Raw genomic sequence first — 5,698 nt, forward strand, 5'->3', positions numbered from 1 at the left:
AGAGTGCCACAGTCGGACGTCTGAGCGACATCACATAAAGGGCTTATATCAAAAGTAAATAACAAGAGTGCCACAGTCGGACGTCTGAGCGACATCACATAAAGGGCTTATATCAAAAGTAAATAACAAGAGTGCCACAGTCGGACGTCGGAGCGACATCACATAAATGGCTTATATTTCATAACCCGATATTCCAGTAGCTCATGAAGTTAAATCATCTGAAGGAAATACTCAGGTATGAAATAATAAAATGGTTAGTCCATCCACAGGAATAACATTCAACCGGGTTTACCACTCAAGCTTGTTCGCCGGGGATTTCCACGGGGACTGACACAAGGACTGACACTGAGACTGATATGGATACTGTTTGGATACATTGACCCAGGTCCTTGACCATGGACACGATGACTCGGAAGGTTTTGACTCTGCAGAGTTTGTACTCTTAACCACAGCCAACGGATTTCAGTAGTCACAAGGGACTAGTTCCGTTTACGGTATTTTAGGAGAAACACATCTAACCAGTACACACCCATTCCACATTCCGATGCCAGGAATCACCCTAGGCAACGTTCAAGAAAAACCTTGAGACGGGGAGGCTACAACCTCGCGTAGCATGGGATCAAATTTATATCGCGCGCTCTAAGGGGTGCCCCCCTCTCGGTCCCAACCGGAAACACCCATGCCCCCTGACCGGATGACTGGCTTTAATCCAGGGCCATGGAACCCTCATCCCGGCCCCTCTATTTGGTGTGTACAAGGAAAGAGGTTTTCAACTTACTAAACCGTATTCTTTGCAGAAAACATGTGGCAGCACGGAAAGGGGACGAACGGTAACGTAGCTCGGTCCACGTTAACGTCGTAGTTTAACGGTTGACATAAGACTGGCATGCTACAACAGTACCATCTTACTAGCTCTCATGTCACCACATGATCAGATCAGCTCCCATCAAAAGATCACATCAAACTTCGAAGCACACGGGTAGTTGCCCTGCATGCAACGTAACACTTACTGATGCTCATATGCCATGCACAAACTATTCAAGCAAACATGCAAAACACTCATCATATCAAAGGTTCAAACATGCTGGCCTGGTTCGGAGAAGTCGGAGTCTAGCTCGGCGAAGTTCGTGGCTCCGTCACCTCCTCCGGAATCTACGGTATAAAGAAACCGTATACTAAAGTGAAAACCGTTGCGTGTATAAAAATTATTCCAAAATTTTTCCAAATAAATACTATAAAAAAATAGATGAAAATATAAGACTGACAAAAAAGAATCAATCAAAAAGCATCTTTTGTTAAAAAGGTATAAGGGTTTTAGTCCAAGGACTAATCTGTGATAAACAGAAAAGATCCAGGGGCTTGTTTGAAAAAGCAGAAAACGCTTCGGTACAAAATACGCCAGCCCAGAGGGGAAAACACACTTTGCCCGAAGGCGCCTTCAGAAAATGGTTCGAAGGAAAAGAAAGGGAGGCTGCAGGGGGGTCCCACCCGTCAGGTTCACACTCCAACAGAGCTCGCCGGCGCCCGAAGGCTGCGGTGGTCGCCGGCGTTGATCCACGGCGAGGTAGGGTGATCGGAGGGTACCTACGGGTTCAGGGTGTTCTTCTGCGTCGGTGGGTGGTGGACTTGGCCGTCGGTGAGCACCACGTCGACGGCGACCTTATCTCCGGCGGACGGTGGTTCGGGCGAGGGTGGAACTCTCCGGTGGGTGCTGCAAACTCCAAATTAGGGCGCGGGTCAGAGAGGTGGATGCACTAGGAGGCTACTGGCATGAGTTGAGAGGCGGGGGTGCACGCACTGGAGCGAATCCTGCCGGATCCCGAAGCAGGTCGAGGCGGCCGGAGTTGAGGAAGAAGACCTCCTCGAGGCCTTCCCTGTGGCTTGGCGTGGTCCTTGTGGGGTGTAGGGATGGTGCGTGTTCGAGTTCGAGCTCGGGACCTCCTTTTATAGGCGATCCGAGGAGGTGGCCGTGAACGGGATAACGCTGGCGAGCAATTACGGCGAGGCAGAGGTCGGGCAGTAGGTTTAGGCGGTTGGGCATCACCGTGATGGTCTACTGGCACCGTTTCTCCGCTAAGATCTCGGTCGGACATGGATAATGCTCTGGTCCTTGACGGAACGGCCGTACGGGCACAACGGCGGCAGGGAGGGCGCTCCGTGCCTCCCTGTTCACGACGACGGCTCTGCAGCGTGCACAGAGGACGGGACGGCCACGCGGTGGTCTCTGGTGGCTTGGGCGGTGCTGGACGGTGCCGTCCCATGCTGCGCCTCTCTGGCAGCCGCAGCGGGTGCTGCTGCCACCGCGCATGGGGCGATGCACCTCGGCCAGCTCGCCGCCGACGCCCGCAAGCGTCCAGGCGACCGTGCGGCGTGGGGATAAGAAGGAGGAACAGGGCGCAAGTTGCCACTGCAGCTACTGGAGAGATCGACATGGTGTTCTGAAGAAAACGACACTGGCTCTGAAATTGTTTCTGAACTCTGAACTTCGACAGGTACAGTGCATGCCAGGTGTTCGACGATATGATTTGGGCACAGGGAAAAATTTTCTGGAGCTGGGACTTGGTGAGGTGACCTCTTGATGCATCCAGAGTCTGCCTGAATTTTCTCAGATTTTTAGGAGAACAAAACAAATGAATTTCACCAAATTTTGCAAATATGGCCCAAACTTGCAGCAAGCACATTTTGAAAATTTTGAACTGGAGACCAGTGGATCTTCCTGGATCTTGGTTGAGGGTTCTAAGGACTAGCCAGGGAAATTTGTTTGGAGGCAAAACTCAAAGGAGAAATAGTGGTTCCTTTGTAAATTTCCAAGGGTCAAAATAGAGGACAGAAAAGGTTTTTGATTAGAAATAAATGGAGATAAAATCATGGGAAAGTTAAACTTGCCGGATTTGAAGTTTATCTTGACACAAAGTGGGGAGATGGCTTTTGGGAGGAGTTTTCAACTTAGGTTGAGGCAAGAGATAAATTTTGAGAAGGAAAGGATCACTCCATATGCCATAGAGCTATTTATAGAAGAAGAGATTTCCAAAAACTTTCAAATGAAAAACATTTGTGTTGAGTCAACACAAGGTGAAAAACCTCCAAGAGCAAAGATCAAGTCTTGGATGAATCCAAACAAAATACTTGTCATAAAAGAAATATATTTTTTGAGAAGGAGAGTCCTTTAGAAGAAAAATTTAAATAACCTCCTTCAAATCAAATAAAGAACTTGATAAAACCAAACCAAAATTTTGGGTGTCACAGTCCATGATCCCACGGATTGCAACTGGAAGTATCTGCGTCATCTGCACGTGACAGTCGTGAGACTTCATCCCGCTGAACTTCTGCTTCGCTGAGTCTAGGTATCTGCTTATCTTCCCCGTGTAACCGTAAGGAAGTTTTACTCCTACGAGGCAGGTGAAAAACTGATCGATCTCCTCCTGACTTAGAGTGAAGCACGCGGGAGGGAAGTCATTTCTGGTCTTCTTGGCCTTTTTGCCTTTGCGACGACTTTCCGTGTCCTGCTTCGCCTCATCATCATCATCATTAGCGTGAAGCTCCTCCCTGATGCCCATTGATTTCAAGTCTGCCCTTGCTTTCGGCCCATCTTTGGTCCTCTCTGGCATGTTGAGAAGGGTACCAAGCAGACTCTCGCACACGTTCATCGTGATATGCATGACATCAAGGCTGTGAGGCACACGGTGGATCTTCCGGTACGGCAAGTCCCAGAAAACAGACCTCGTTTTCCATACCTTCAGCAGCGGCTCTTGCGCCTTTCGCTTTTTTCCCGACTCTGGCGCCTTTTGCTTCTTTCCCGGCAGTGGGCAATCTTTCTAATTTTTCAATGGCTCGTCTATTTCCTCGCCGCTCCTCATACGCTGGCGTCTTCGGCTTTCGGTTTCACCATCTAACAGATCCTTGCGTTTCCTCCATGAGTCATCGTCGCGAAGCCACCTTCGATGTCCCATGAACACGGTTTTCGAAGACCCGGGATCTCTATCTAGCTGGCGATACGTTGGGTCATCCATGCACCTGACGCATCCAGAAAATCCGTGGACCACCTGCCCCGCGAGATATCCGTAACCGAGATAGTCGTGCACCGTCGTGAGCAGTGTGGCTCTCATAGGGAAATATTCTTTCTCTGCGGCGTCCCACGTATTGGCTGGCGTTTTCCACAGCATGTCTAGCTCCTCTTTCAGCAGCCCCGGATACAGATTGATGTCGTTCCCTGGTTGTTTCGGCCCTTCAATTAGCATACTCATGTGAATGTACTTCCTCTTCATGCACAACCAGGGGGGAAGGTTGTACATCCACGCGCACACAGGCCAGGTGCTATGTGTGCTTCTCTGTCTGCCAAACGGATTGACTCCATCGGTGCTCGCGCCCAGCACAATGTTCCTTGGATCGTTCCCAAATTCTGGGTGTTCGAAGTTCAACGCTTGCCACTAGCTCCCATCCTGAGGGTGACTCAGCATCTTGTCTTTTTTATTTATCTCCGGATCATTTGCATCATCTTCTCGCTTCTTCTCCTCCCTATCCGTGTGCCAACGCAGGAGCTTTGCTATCTTAGGGTCCGCGAAATACCGCTGCAGACGAGGAGTGATCGGAAAGTACCACACCACTTTTCGAGGAGCTTTCTTCCTCTTCCTGTATCGAGTGACGCCGCACACCATACATATGCTAGACTCCGCGTGCTCGTCCCAATAAATGATGCAATTGTTCATGCACACATGGTATTTCACGTGCGGTAAATCCAGAGGACACACGATTTTTTTCGCCTCCTCGAAACTGGTCGGGCACTTGTTCCCCTTGGGAAGACGTTCGTGCCAGAATGACATGTTCTCGTCGAAGCATGCGTCGGTCATTTTGTGTTTTAGCTTCATCTCCAGAGCCATGAGCGTTACTTTCAGGCGGGTATCCTCGGGCCTGGATCCTTCATACAATGGAGTAACCGCGTCTATCTCCAGTTGATCCAGCTTGGCTTTCTCTCAGGCGGCAGCTCTTGCGTTATCTGTCTGCTTGAGAAGCAGCTCTTGAATACGAGGGTCCTGCACCCAGCCCATCGATGGTCCATCGTCGTCTGCTCCGGCATCTTCATCTTCATGATCATGCCCTTCGTCTGCTCCGGCATCTTCCTCATCATCATGTCCGGCATCTTCTACATGATGACTGTGTACTGCATCTACTTCGTGATCATGTCCTGGAGATTCTTCGTCTTCTCACCCGCCCTCGCCATGGTTGTCTTCCTGCCCTTCCTCATTTCTTGCCGGTCGGCCCCCACGGACGACTTCATAATAATCTTCATCACCTTGCCACCGATAGCGATCCATGAAACCACGCAAGAGCAGGTGGTCCCGCACCTGTACGGAGTCCGGGTCCATAGGGCTCCTCAGCTTGCATCTTCGACACAGACATCTTATCTCCGTCTCGTTCTTTTGAAGCATCTCGGCCTTCGCGGAGCTCAAAAACCAATTCACGATGCCTTCGGTCATCGTGCGGACCATGGTCGCCTGCGGGGTAGAGCAAAACGATATTTTAGAACCAAGAAAAAATTTGGCATGACTTTGCCTAAAAATAGGACCAAAAAGAATGCATAGTGCCAAAATTCTCGCCGAAACGGGAATGAATCAACATTCCGGCAAAATATTGGCAACTATCGCATTTCAAATACCGGTACCTGCAAACACAAACATATATGCAACACCACAAACATATG

This window comes from Triticum aestivum, unplaced genomic scaffold, assembly GCF_018294505.1.
Source record: "Triticum aestivum cultivar Chinese Spring unplaced genomic scaffold, IWGSC CS RefSeq v2.1 scaffold8536, whole genome shotgun sequence".
Classification (NCBI taxonomy): domain Eukaryota; kingdom Viridiplantae; phylum Streptophyta; class Magnoliopsida; order Poales; family Poaceae; genus Triticum; species Triticum aestivum.